Source organism: Ursus americanus, chromosome 28, assembly GCF_024610735.1.
Source record: "Ursus americanus isolate L20-20 chromosome 28, mUrsAme1.1.p, whole genome shotgun sequence".
NCBI lineage: Eukaryota > Metazoa > Chordata > Mammalia > Carnivora > Ursidae > Ursus > Ursus americanus.
In genome coordinates, this window is record NC_142154.1 from 13,906,980 (window position 1) to 13,922,159 (window position 15,180).

Here is a 15,180-nt window from a genome sequence, read left to right on the forward strand (position 1 = left end):
GACGAGGACATTGATGATGATGCAGACCATCATGGTGACGAATGGCCCAGTTTCCTTAACTGTGAGATGAAGAAATCTCTATTTTACAGGGTTTTGGGAGGAGAAGATAATGAGAGGATTGTATAAAAAGCCCACAGTAGTGTCTGGCAATGAGTAATTTTTAAGTATGTGTCCCATTATGATAACTAGTTCCTAGAAAATAGATTGTTTGAAAGGAAGAAAGTAATATATGGCTATGTCCATACAATGCCCACGGAATCATCCAGAGGCAGCATAATAATGTGGGCTCAAACCAGACTGCTTGGGTTTGAATTTCTCCGTTATGAAACATTGGCCAAATGTCTGAATTTCTCCACACCTCACTTTCCCCACATGAAAGTGGAGTTGATAACAGTTCCTGCTTCGTGGGGCTGTTATGAGGATTAGGCCAAGTATCGAGGAGAATGCCTGGCAAACAGTAATCACCACAGGTAATCACTAAGGTAAATATCTTCCTTCTGACTTGTTTCACAGTAACACACATGAAATAGTCCAGGGTGAAGCACTTCTGCTCTGTGAAATTTGCTTGGACGCCCAGAGTTATGAGCCCTCAGCTCTGCCCCCACCCCCAACTACAGAGGTTTCTTATATATACATTGAGTCTCTCCATCTTTCCTTAACTAAGCAAGCTCCTGATTGTGCCTTGTTCGTTTCTGTGCCCCCGAAAACCCAGCACCCTGTATGTCCACACTAAATGTTTAATGCCATTAGAAATAGACCACAGCCCCTACTGAGTACAGATGATGGATTTCATCAATATTGGGTTGCTTTACACCCCCCCCCCACCCCCACCACACACACATATAAATTACTCATCAGGGAAATTTTGGAAGAGGGGACATATTTTACCTCACCCATTGAAAGGTATTCCTAAATCTGTATTCAGACTTCTTTTTAATAAAATTTATATAAAATTGTTAGAATTCTAGCAATGAAAATTATATCACTGGAGTGACTTTACTCTGCCTAATTAGAGAGACATTTCCATTATTCCAATCTGAACTGCTAAGAAAACCTTGGGGAGAGGCTGTTTAACCAGTGACTTCTATGCTGCTAAGATCAAAAATGAATTTCCACTGTCTCTGGCTCACAGTACACATTCTGGGTAGACAGAGCAGGGACTCCGTGGGAACACAGCAAAAACTGCCTTGGACTTCCAGGCCTGGGGACTTGGGTTCTGGATCAGGTGACCCTGGGGAAGTCACCGCACCTCTCCGGATCTGATTTCTTTCTTTGCATAGCAATAGGGCTGCCAAACAGGTCTAGAATTCAGGTTAAGGTGGACTGCAAGCACTCCTGAATAATTCCTCCCTCTTTGGGGGTGTGTGGGGGGGTGGCAAGTGGTAAGGAGGGAGTGAGAAGGTGCCTTTCATTCAATGAATAACTAAAGTGTCTTTTGCTTGAAATTTCTGGACGAAGTTTCTAGATGCATCCAAAGCAGTGCCGCTCTGTGTCTGAATTTTCCTACACGACTCCGAGCCATCCTTCAGCATTGCAGGGGACGTTCCCAGGCAAAGTCTTTCAAGCCGTTCAGCTCGGCACCACCGCCTTCCCATATCAAAGGAGGCTTCCTGCTGACTTTGTTTATACCATTAAATTTCCTCACATGTAAAGCCGGGAGAATTTTTCCAGGTGTTCAAATTCCTGGAGGGTGGGGAGAGTGCCGAGGCCTATATTAGAGCAATACCACGCGAGAGTGAAACACAAAGAACCCTTTTCACGGTGTTGCCCCCTCTGGAGATCCCTATTTTGGAGGCAGCCTTGGCAGGGCCCACAGGGCCGTCTGTCACTCTCCTGTGACACCGACTGCCCGATCAGGGCGGTCCCGGAGCTCCAGGGCCGGCGGCCGCCGCGCACACTCCGGACACCGCCTGGAGCCGACCTGCGCACTGTGCGAGGGGGTCGGACAGGGCTCACCTGCCGGGCGCACCTGCGCCTCCGGGGGTGCCGGTCGCCCGAGGCCGGGTCAGAGCGCGAGGGAGCGGACAAAGCCGCCTCTTCAAATAAGAAGGGAAGGCGATCGCATCCCGAGCTACAGGTAGAAATCAGAACGAGATCCTGGGCTTCTCCGAGCCAGGTGAAGAGAGCTGGCAAGGTCACCCATTCAGTCACCAGGTGGTGCATTTAATTTAAAAGGACTGTTAACCTTGTTTATACAAAATAACACCAATATGCAGAGAAGCAGTAAATCCATTGTCGTTAAACAGCGGGGAGCTGCTGGCGCTGGCAGCCTGCCCACCGGCGACGTGAACTCGGCTGGCACCGAGCGGGGAGCCGGGAGCGGCGCGGGCCAGGCCTGCGAGCCCCGCCGGCCGTGCAAACGAAGGCCCGAGCGGTGCCCTCTGTGCCCTCCAGATGACTCTTTGCATTCTTGTCAAATATATTTAGAACAAGAGGTGTCCACTTAAAGAGAAACATTTGTTAATGACTTAAATGCAGGCGCTTGGCAGCCCTCCAGTTTCACCTTTATAAATATGTAGGATCGGTTTCCAGCTAAGCAGGGAACTCCGGAACAACATCTCTTTCTCTCCGTGTCCCCTCGAATTGACCTAAGGTGAATGTCCCTAGCACCTTATTAATTTTCTATCCCAGCGGGTTTTCCTGAGTCAATGCCAGCCTTCTCTCGGAACGTTGACGGAGATAAATTAATGATGCGCGGTACCGAGAGAAAGAGAGTGGTGTTTCTTTAAGCAAAGGGACAGATTAAAGTTAAATTCCTGTTGACTGAGGCGCTGGTGTCAACATCCTCCTTGTTTACCAGCAGCTGTCCCTGTTAATGACACTCTGATAACTTGCGGAGGCTGCCCTGCGGTAGGGGTGAAGCAGATAAAGGGGCCTCTGTTTAAATAGCTCAGTCCTCGACCCCGCTCCTTTTAACTTCCCTGCACTGAACAATCGCTGAAACTGTTCGGAAAAGGCAAACCCCGGGTGCGGAGGTTTTCGCTCTCCGACTTGCAGAGTTCACAGCGTCAACCCCGGAGCCGCTGCGGCCAGCCCTCCGCGGGGCTGATGAGTATCCCAGGAGTGGGGGCCCGGGGAGGGGCGAGGGAAGGGGAGGGACGGCTGGTGGGCAAGGTGAGGAGGTCAGCGCTAGGGTGTCTTGGAGAATTCTTCATTTTGTTTGAGAAACACTGACGCATCCCCACCCCCAACAAGGTTTCATAAGCCAAGGGGCCGGGACGAGGTTACCGAATTACTGCTCTTTGAGGGTCCATGCAACAGGAGGGTTCACCACGGGAGAACTGCTTTTAATACTTGGAACAATCTCCCTCCCTGTTCAGATTGTGATGTAGGGGACCTTGCCGGCACCCAAGCTGATATTCTGATCTTACAGCTGAGAAAACAGGTGCCCAGGAAGCTAAGGGGCCTGCCTAAAGTCCACTAGCAAACTGAGTGGTAGGATGGGGTGGGGAGCCAGTTCCCTGTCCACCATTCTTGTCAGACAGAGGGAAATATTATACATGTTTTATACTCTAACTACACAATATATTCCTATTACATGTCATGTGTATCTACATCAGGCTAGGAAGAGGAAACCTAAATATTATGTATCTTTAATGCATATATGCATTACATGTAATATACATAAATTTATATAAAGATAGCCATGTATCTTTGAATTTCCTCTTCCTAGCCTGATGTAACGGGCAGACGGCGGCTCTCTGTACTCCGAGAAAGCCACAGCCCTTAACCTGGCGCAGATCCCATCCTAGTAGATCCCTGGACTGCCCTGGAGACCCGCCCCCACCCTGATTATTTCATGAATACAATCCATTTAAAGATCAACAGTCCTGGAATCCCATAATCTTTGGCATGCTCTAACTCGTCAAGCAGACATACCTCCAATAAAGCAAATGCAGAGAACAAATTTATTTCTGCTTTTAGAAAGGGAAGATGGTGTGAAACCAATGATCTCATTTCCTTTCACCTCGGTTTTGTCACCTATGGGATGTCCCATATCCAACCCAAGAGATTTTGAGAGGGGGGGGGATTAAAAGCAGGCGAAGTATTTTGAGCTGCTCGGAAGAAAGATGTTCATATTTTTATCTATGTGACTTCTTCAGGAAATTTCTTTTCCATATCTTTAAGGATAAACCTAATGTATTATCCAGTAGCCCAAAATATGAAGTTAATCACTCATATTTCCAAACTGTAGTGACCCCCCAATTTTCTCTTTATAGTAAGGTACTATAAAATCATTCTTTGTATAAAATTTAAATGTAGCTCATAATCTCTTTATGGCATTTCTTTCATTATCAGCTGTGATGGGTAGAAGCGGACCCCCCTAAATGTTGAAGTCCTAATGCCCAGTACCTCTGAAAAAAGGACCTTATTTGGGGACAGGGTCTTTACAGAGGTAATCAAGCTAAAAAGACTTCTTCAGGATGGGCCCTAATTTAATATGACTGGTGTCCTTATACAAAAGGGAAGTTCAGACACAGATATACATGTAGAGGGAAGAAGATGTCTCCAAATGGCCAAGGAGAGGGGCCTGACTAAGGATATACTTTATGGTGACTAACATAACATAATAAAAAATTATTATTAAAAAAAAAAAAAGGAGAGGGGCCTGGGACAGATCCTTCCTCATGGCCCTCACAAGGAACCAAAGCTGCTAACACCTTGATTTTGGATTTCCAGCCTCCAGAGCTGTGAGACTATCACTTTCTGTCATTTAAGCCACCCAGTCTGTGGTGTTTTGTTACCCAGCCCTGCAAAACTAATATACCAACCAATATTTTTAAGATTTTATTTATTTTTTTTTTTTTTTGAGAGAAAGAGAGAGCGCATGTGCACAGGCAGGGGTGGGTGGGGGGAGAGCAGAGGGAGAGGGACAAGCAGCTGGGCAGGGACCCCAACGCAGGGGCTCAATCCCAGGACCCCAGGATCACGACCTGAGCTGAAGGCAGATGCTTAAACGACTGAGCCACCCAGGCGCCCCTATACCAACCAATTGTAACCATCTTAGTAACTTTAAAAATCCCCTAGAATCAATACTTTAAAAACTTACAAAGCAACTTAAATGGCTTTAAATTATTGTTGAAGCGTTATCTGTAATGGAAGGCAAACCGAACTAATAGTGATTATATATCTACTCGATCCTGAGCAAGATTTGGGGAACTTTATATATCTTTGTTCGTTTTAATTGTTTAACCATGCTTTCAATAATAAAATTTTATCTAATTCAATAGAAGTACATTTTTTGCAGTAAAAACATTTACAGTAAACATGAGTAATTTAAATGAGTACCAATTATAGGGATTGTACCTTGCTTAGCATATTTCATCAAATTACATATCATAGAAGGTAGAATCTTCTCTACATTATGAGCAACGCTATTTGTTGAATTCTTCTCCATCATTTCACCCACGTTTTTGATGTATAATATAATTGATGGTTGAGAAGTTTATAGTAGGTTTTGTCAAGGACCCAATTGTGAGCAGAGATTACAAATAAGCACAGTCAGTCAAGAAGGTTTATCAAGTAGGGATTCTGTATAAAGCCTTAGAAGGAGAAGGGAAAGATGCAGAGGCCACACCTCTTGTCTTTGGGGAGCTCAGAGTCTAACTGGTGAAAAAGGCTTAACAGCAAGTCAAGAAAGCAAATTAAAATGATACTTACAAACAGTACCTGATCGATCCCAAAGAAAACAAACTCAAGATAGGGGACCACAGATCCCATATACCTGCAATACCAAGTCCCAGGTTACACCTGTTATCTAAGCTTCATGGTGAAGAGCACCCAGAATGTCCAACTTTGATTGAAAAAGCCTGTAGTCACCCTACCTTTGAGTTTCTCAAAATCAGGGCTTTTAACATTTTAAGCTGGCTAAGTCTTTGTTAGCAGGGGCAGTCCTGTGCTTTGCAGTAAGTTCCCTGGCCTCTTCATTAGCACTGCTCTCACCCAGCTGTGACAGCCAGAACTGTCCTCAGATATTGCCAAATGTCCCCTGGGTGGGGAGCAAAATAACCCCCAGCTAGAGAATCACTGTTCTAGCCCAAGATTATATAAAGGTTAGAAGAGGGTATGCGCAGGAGTGATGACGGAACCATGCAGAACTGTCTTGGGGTGCCTGGGTGGCTCAGTCGTTAGTGTCTGCCTTCGGCTTGGGGCGTGATCCCGGTGTTCTGGGATCGAGCCCCACATCAGGCTCCTCCGCTGGGAGGCTGCTTCTTCTTCTCTCACTCCCCTTGCTTGTGTTCCCTCTCTCGCTGGCAGTCTCTCTCTGTCAAATGAATAAATAAAATCTTAAAAAAAAAAAAATAAAAGACCTGTCTTGAGGAGGTTCAATTTCAATATCTGCAGATAATGAACCTGAATTGGCTGAAGACCGAGGAGGACATTCTGTGTATATAAGGATGACAGTGGAGTGGAGCAAGTTGAAAGTCAGGAGTACACGAGAAGGCAGTAACCAGGAGTCTAGATTGGAGCATTAAACAAGTGAACCAACCTGTTTACCAAGCTGCAGCTATGTCCAAGTACCCGTCAAGAATGTTTTAAAAAACAGTATGTTGCGGGCGCCTGGGTGGCTCAGCCGGTTAAGCATCTGCCTTCCGCTCAGGTCATGATCCCAGGTTTCTGGGATCGAGTCCCACATCGGGCTCCCTGCTCCATGGGGCATCTCCTTCTCCCTCTCCCTTTGCCCCTCCCCCCGTTCATGTTTGCTCTCTCTCTCTCTCAAATAAAGAAATAAATAAAATCATAAAAAAAAAAAAACAATATGCGGCTAAAACCTCTAAATCTGCGAGCGTTCGCAGTTCTTGACATCGGGTACCAGAATCAGGCTGGCTGCCTTCCTTAGCCTGTTGAGCACAAATAGAGAGGTAGAGGGTGACAGGTCGCCCCAAGCTTTTCCTGAGAGAAGAGCAGAGACGAGCATGATTAACAGTAACCAGAGCAAATCTTATTTATTTAGCACCTGCTGTATCCCAGATGTTTTTCAGAAATTATCTGGTTTAATCCTTCGAGACCCTGACAAGGACAGCCATAACTTCCCCGGGGCTCAGTTTCCTAAACACTGGAAGGTAGCTGGTGTCATACATCTACGAAGTGTCAGAGCCATGACTTGAATCCGGGTCCCACTACACCTAACCCCACAACACTGTAAGACAGCAAGCAGAGGGACTTCCAGGTGCAAAGAGAACCCAGCCAGTCGAAAAATACAGGGGAAAAGAATGACCATTCTTTATACGGAGGCTCTGAAACATGGGGAAGGGGGTTAAAACTCATTCCTCTTTACTTCAAATTAATCTTTAAGTAGTGTGGGTTTCTTCATCAAAATGAAGTGATCATCTGGGTTCTTTCATTTAGTTGTTAGATGATCATGTTGGATGAGGGGTTTCTAGACGGGTTGATGTGTAATGGAGCTCTATCAGTATGATTCTGAATACCGGCTATAGAGAAATCCCTCAAAATGAAGACTTACGTTTTTAATTTTTGTTTAAGTTTCTCCCGGGCAAGGATATTCCATATCCAGAGGCAGCCTTTCTTCCCATGTCATTTCGTTCTTACTTCTTCGCTGACTAGGTAGATTTAGCTCACACATGCAGCAAGAAGAAAGTTATCTGGTTACAAGATCGCCGTGAAGACGTGAGCGGTATAGGTTATTAACATCACTTGCTTTTCTTTGTCCTCTACCTCACTCAGCCAACTGGGGAAAAACAAAATCCTCCCAGCTCTGGGCTTGTGGAAGAGAACGTTCATTTCAATGTAATCGCCTGTGATTTGTACGATGGAGAATTAATACGTCCACAGAGAGAGGTAGGATGGGAACTATGCCAGAAAGTACGCTTTTTGCCTATCCAGACTGGACCGGGGTGGTGCCTTTCATGTACTATTTCTATGTATCAACCCCCTAAACCCAGAGGTAGGAGACTTTTTATAATTCCATCACTTAGCTGAAGAAAGGGAAAGAAGATCAAGAGAAATGAAACAACTTGCCCAAGGTCACATGGCTAGGAAGTACTATGGCTACAACACATACCCGGGTCTACCTTATCCCGGAGCCTGTATTCTTTCCATTAACACAAGTAATTCAAAGAAAATTTAGCTATGTAACTTAAGAAACTCAGGAGATGGCATTCTCAGGCTACTCCAGGGAAGACAAGGTGAACCCTAGGTTAAAGAAGAGGTACCAAGCCTTCCACGTTCCCAGGATACAAGCTCGCATCAGCACCCTGCCGTGTGCTAAATGACACCCTCTCCTAGAAGAGCAGTAGTTGAACATTACCTTGTTGTTTGAAAGACTTAATGACTCCAATTCCAACCCTCGGGATGTAAACATTATGCTAGACTGTGGCTTTAAATGATCATTTCCAGCATAGATGATATTGCAAAAAGTTCAAGGAGAAGCAGACGAGTTCACTGGGATCTGAGCACAGGCTCTTTTTCTCTTGCTCATGCTTCCATAGTGCTCTCAGAGGGCACGGCCAGCTCTCTCTCTCTCTTATTCCTGGATGAGTCCCTGGTCCTCATGCACAACCCCTCGTGGAAGGTCCCAGGAAAGCAACCTGCAAGGGAGCAAGGAGGCTGGAGGGTTTCTCATGCTGTCCTCTTGCCCCTCATGCTTCTGCTCATCCAGGGCTTTGGGAGAGGGTCTGGAGTAGGAAGGAAGATCTTCCCAGTCTGTTTCCACAGGGAAACATGAATGTGAGGGGGCACTTAAATTGCGTGAAGGAGCCCAGAAACATCTAAGTTGGTATCTATGTATTGCTTCAAAGAATACTAACCCACTGTCCCCTGAGTGACAGATGCCCTCCCAGAAGCAGAATCTATTTTTGTAGGGCAAAGAGAAGCCCCCGTGCAACTATAGGAGGTCAAAGGTTGATCCAGGTCAGGGAGGTGCGATGTTGTATAGTGTGTTCACACAAGGTCTTCCAAGGAGGTAACATGAGAGCAGAAAACCAGGTAAAGCACAGGAATGACGCATAAAGGTATCTGGGAGAAAGAATGTTCCAAAGAGAGGGAACCACAAATAAAGAGAATCCCCACAGAAGGAGGCCAGGGGTGCAAGAATGGAGGATATAGTCAATGAATGAACTACTGGGACAACTACTTCATAATGTAACTGCTATATAGCATTCCTTGTGGGAATAAACTGTGTTCATGAATTCCTCTGTTGACATATCTTCAGGTAGTTTCCAGTTATTCAATGTCATAAGCTATGATGTACAGGGTGCTGCTTTCTCTAACGTAATACCTCAGGAAATGGAATTGCTGGTCAGAGTGAATGAGATTCTTCTGCTTTGATATATATTATAAAATTATTCTCCACAGTGATTGTTCTAATTTACAGCCCCTACGACAGTATATGAAAACTCCCTTTTCAGCACCTGGGTGGCTCAGTCGGTTAAGCATCTGCCTTCGGAGAGGGAGTTAAGATGGCGGAGGAGTAGGGGACCCCTTTTTCAGCCGGTCCCCTGAGTCGAGCTGGATGGATACCAGATCAGCCTGAACACCCACGGAATCAGCCTGAGACGCAGGAAGATACATCTGGATCTCTACAAATGAACATCTCCAGTGCTGAGTATTGAGGTACGAAGCGGGGAGCCGTGAAACCGCGCACAGATATTGGAAGATAAACAGAAGGGGGAGGGAGCCGCCGCATTTGGACGCCGGAAAGCGGTAGCCACCTGCACGGGGGAGCAGGTGGACTCATGGACCGGCATCCGCGGGAGAACAGACTGAGACCGTGAGCCGGGTGCACGCGCCACCAGACTGAAACGGAGCTCAGGTGCGGTCACTGGAACCAGACTGAGACCGGGAGCTCCGGGAGCCCGTGCGGGGGCGGCTGGCGGTGTTAGAAACACTAAGGACAGAGACGTGCTGGCCCTAGAAGTGAGGGCTGGGACGCCGGGTGTGGGGTGCACATCCCGGGATGCTGCAGGGTTGAGCAGCACCAACAGAAACGGAGTTAAAGTGGCCAGAGGGGCCCAGTGGAGAATGGTCCGCGATCCCTCTGTTCTGAGACAGAGGCTGAGATTCTGCCACTGCTGCTCTGACTCTCAGAAGAGGCACAGCAAACCGCCAGGGAAAGCCGCCAGAGAACAAAAGCCTGGAAATACCGGCTCACAGTGTGCCCATCCCCATCCCCCCTCGCAGGGGACACAGAGACTCTACCCAAACAGGGTTGCCTGAGTATCGGCGCGGCAGGACCCTCTCCCAGAAGGTAGGCTGAAAAATCAAGAAGCCCACATCCCTAAGATCCCTATAAAACAAGGGCGCACGGCCTGGGTCCCAGTCATTAATTTGGGCTCTGGACAACCCCACAACCTCTCCTCATCGGAATGATGAGAAGGAGAAATCCCCCCCAGCAAAGAAAAGACAATGAGTCTGTGGCCTCTGCTACAGAACTAATGGATATGGATATAACCAAATTATCAGAAATGGAATTCAGAGTAACGATGGTCAAGATGATGTGCAGACTTGAAAAAAATATTAATGAAAATGTTAATGAGAATATAGTATCTCTAAGGGCAGAAATGAGAGCGAATCTGGCAGAAATTAAAAATTCTATGAGCCAAATGCAGTCAAAACTAGAGGCTCTGATGGCCAGGGTGAATGAGGCAGAAGAACATATCAGCGAATTGGAGGATGGGTTAGTAGAAGAGAAAGATAAAATGGAATCTGGACTTAAAAAAATCCATGTGCAAGAATGTAGGTTACGGGAGATTACTGACTCAATGAAACGTTCTAATGTCAGAATCATCGGCATCTCCGAGGGGGTGGAGAAAAACAGAGGTCTAGAAGAGATATTTGAACAAATTGTAGCTGAAAACTTCCCTAATCTAGTGAGGGAAACAAACATTCATGTCCAAGAAGCAGAGAGGACCCCTCCCAAGCTCAACCACGACAAACCTACGCCACATCACGTCATAGTGCAATTCACAAATATTAGATCCAAGGATACAGTATTGAAAGCGGCCAGGACAAAGAAATTTCTCACGTACCAAGGCAAAGGTATCAGAATTACATCAGACCTGTCTACACAGACCTGGAATGAGTGAAAGGGTTGGGGGGGGGCATTTTTAAAGCTCTTTCAGAGAAAAACATGCAGCCAAGGATCCTTTATCTAGCAAGGCTGTCATTCAGAATTGATGGAGAAATAAAGACCTTCCAGAATCGCCAGTCATTGACCAATTTTGTAACCACGAAACCAGCCCTACAGGAGATATTAAGGGGGGGTTCTATAAAGGTAAAAAGGCCCAAGAGTGATACAGAACAGAAAGTCACAATCGATAGAAACAAAGACTTTACTGGCAACATGGCATCATTAAAATCATATCTCTCAATATTCAGTCTCAATGTAAATGGCCTAAATGCTCCCATAAAGTGCCACAAGGTTGCAGATTGGATAAAAAGACATGACCCATCCATTTGCTGTCTACAAGAGACTCATTTTGAACCTAAAGATACATTCAGACAGAAAGTAAAGGGATGGAATACCATCTTTCATGTCAATGGACCTCAAAAGAAAGCTGGGGTAGCAATTCTCATATCAGACAGATTGGATTTTAAACTAAAGACTATAGTTAGAGACACAGAGGGCACTATATTATTCTTAAAGGATGTATCCAACAAGTGGATATGACAATTATAAATATATATGCCCCCAACAGGGGAGCAGCAAGATACACAAGCCAATGCTTAACCAGACAAAGAGACATATAGATAAAAATACATTAATAGTAGGGGACCTCAACACTCCACTATCAGAAATAGACAGAACACCCATGCAAAAAATCGACAAAGAAACAAGGGCTTTGAATGCCATATTCGATGAGTTGGACCTCATAGATATATATAGAACACTACACCCCAGAACCAAAGAATACTCATTCTATTCTAATGCCCATGGAACATTCTCAAGAATAGACCATGTTCTGGGACACAAAACAGGTCTCAACTGATACCAAAAGACTGAAATTATTCCCTGCGTATTCTCAGACCACAACGCTTTGAAATTGGAACTCAACCACAAGGAAAAATTTGGAAGAAACTCAAACACTTGGAGACTAAGAACCATCCTGCTCAGGAATGATTCGATAAACCAGGAAATCAAAAATCAATTTAAACAATTTATGGAGACCAATGAGAATGAAAACACAATGGTCCAAAACCTATGGGATACTGCAAAGGCAGTCCTAAGGGGGAAATACATAGCCATCCAAGCCCCACTCAAAAGAATAGAAAAGTGTAAAATGCAATTTTTATATTCTCACCTCAAGAAGCTGAAACAGCAACAGAGGGACAGGCCTAATCCACGCACGAGGAAGCAGTTGACCAAGATTAGAGCAGAAATCAATGAATTAGAAACCAGGAGTACAGTAGAGCAGATCAACAGAACTAGAAGCTGGTTCTTTGAGAGAATCAATAAAATTGACAGACCACTGGCAAGACTTATCCAAAAGAATAGAGAAAGGACCAAAATTAATAAAATCATGAATGAAAAAGGAAAGGTCACAACCAACACCAATGAAATTGGAAGGATTATTAGAAACTTTTATCAACAGCTTTATGCCAATAAATTAAGCAATCTGGAAGAGATAGAGGCCTTCTCTACCAAGAGAAACAGGAATAAACTATAAACTACCAAGTTTATAAACTTGGTATATAAACTACCGAGGCTGAAACAGGAAGAAATTGATTTTTTAAACAAGCCAATTAATTATGACGAGATTGAAACAGTGATAAACAACCTTCCAAAAAACAAAACTCCAGGACCGGATGGTTTTCCTGGTGAATTCTACCAAACATTCAATGAAGAAATAATACCTATTCTCCTAAAGCTATTTCAAAAAATAGAAACAGAAGGAAAGCTGCCAAACTCATTCTATGAGGCCAATATTACCTTGATCCCCAAACCAGGCAAAGACCCCCTCAAAAAGGAGAATTACAGACCGATTTCCCTAATGAATATGGACACCAAAATCCTCAACAGGATCCTGGCTAATAGAATCCAACTGTACATTAAAAGGAGTATCCATCATGACCAAGTGGGATTCATCCCTGGGATGCAAGGGTGGTTCAACGTTCACAAATCTATCAGTGTCTTAGATTTTATCCGGAAAGAAAAATTCAAAAATCATATGATTCTCTGAATAGATGCAGAAAAAGCATTTGACAAAATACAGCATCCTTTCCTGATTAAAACCCTTCAGAGTGTAGGGATAGAGGGTACATTCTTCAATCTCATAAAAACCATCTATGAAAAGCCTACAGCAAATATCATTCTCAATGGGGAAAAGCTGGAAGCCTTTCCCTTAAGATCAGGAACACGACAAGGATGCCCACTCTCGCCACTATTATTCAACATAGTACTAGAAGTCCTTGCAACAGCAATCAGAAAACAAAAAGGGATAAAAGGTTTCCAAATCGGCAAAGAAGAAGTCAAAATGTCTCTCTTCACAGCTGACATGATACTGTCTATGGAAAACCCAAAAGAATCCATTCCCAAAGTATTAGAAGTTATAGAGCAATTCAGTAATGTGGCGGGATACAAAATCAATGCTCAGAAATCAGTTGCATTTCTATACACGAATAATGAGACTGAAGAAAGAGAAATTAGGGAATCCATCCCATTTACAATAGCACCAAAACCATACGTTTCCTTGGAATTAACTTAACTAGAGACATAAAGGATCCATATTCTAGAAACTATAAATCACTCTTGAAAGACATTGAGGAAGACACAAAAAGATGGAAAAATATCCCATGCTCATGGGTCGGAAGAATTAACATAGTTAAAATGTCCATGCTACCCAGAGTAATCTACACTTTCAATGCTATCCCGATCAAAATACCGATGACATTTTTCAAAGAACTGGAACAAATAGTCCTTAAATTTGTATGGAACCAGAAAAGGCCCCGAATCACCAAGGAACTGTTGAAAAGGAAAAACAAAGCTGGGGGCATCACAATGCCGGATTTCGAGCTGTACTACAAAGCTGTGATCACAAAGACAGCATGGTACTGGCACAAAATCAGACACATAGACCAATGGAACAGAATAGAGAACCCAGAAATGAACCCTGGGCTCTTTGGGCAACTAATCTTTGATAAAGCAGGAAAAAACATCCAGTGGAAAAAAGACAGTCTCTTCAATAAATGGTGCTGGGAAAATTGGACAGCTGAATGCAAAAGAATGAAACTTGACCACTCTCTCACACCATACACAAAGATAAACTCCAAATGGATGAAAGACCTCGATCTGATACAGGAATCCATCAAAATCCTAGAGGAAAACATAGGCAGCAACCTCTACGACATCGGCCAAAGCAACCTTTTTCATGACACATCTCCAAAGGCCAGAGAAACAAAAGATAAAATGAACTTGTGGGACTTCATCAAGATCAAAAGCTTCTGCACAGCCAAGGGAACAGTCAAAAAAACTAAGAGGCAGCCCACGGAATGGGAGAATATATTTGCAAATGATGCTACAGATAAAAGACTGGTATCCAAGATCTATAAAGAACTTCTCAAACTCAATACACGAGAAACAAATAAACAAATCATAAAATGGGCAGAAGATAACAGACACTTTTCCAATGAAGACATACAAATGGCTACCAGACACATGAAAAAATGTTCAAAATCATTAGCCATCAGGGAAATTCAAATCAAAACCACACTAAGATACCACCTTACGCCAGTTAGAAGGGCAAAAATTGACAAGGCAAGAAACAACAATTGCTGGAGAGGATGTGGAGAAGGGGGATCCCTCCTACATTGTTGGTGGGAATGCAAATTGGTACAGCCACTCTGGAAAACAGTGTGGAGGTCCCTTAAAAAGTTAAAAATTGAGCTACCCTATGACCCAGCCATTGCACTACTGGGTATTTACCCCAGTGATACAAATGTAGTGAAGAGAAGGGCCATATGCACCCCAATGTTCATAGCAGCATTGTCCACAATAGCTAAATCGTGGAAGGAAGCAAGATGCCCTTCAACAGGTGACTGGATTAAGAAGTTGTGGTCCATATATACAATGGAATATTACTCAGCTATCAGAAAGAACGAGTTCTCAACATTTACTGCAACATGGACGGCACTGGAGGAGATAATGCTAAGTGAAATAAGTCAAGGAGAGAAAGACAATTATCATATGATTTCTCTCATCTATGGAACATAAGAACTAGGAAG

The 15,180-nt window shown here is 44.2% G+C and overlaps 1 protein-coding gene across 17 annotated transcripts in view; it reads right to left on the reverse strand.

Moving 5' to 3' along the window:
- LOC123790808 (uncharacterized) overlaps positions 1 to 15,180 on the reverse strand; it is a 274,206-nt gene that overhangs the window by 14,395 nt on the left and 244,631 nt on the right. For 13 of the 17 annotated variants that reach the window (XM_087856663.1, XM_087856691.1, XM_087856690.1 and 10 more), the window contains one exon: positions 7,466 to 8,549. The exons of 2 other annotated variants lie outside the window; for them this stretch is intronic. The gene's annotated coding sequence lies outside the window, so the exon portion shown is untranslated. Of the gene's footprint in view, positions 1 to 4,826; positions 6,266 to 7,465; positions 8,550 to 15,180 lie in introns of those variants that run through there. 2 more of the 17 variants (XM_087856671.1, XM_087856675.1) reach the window with 2 other exon arrangements.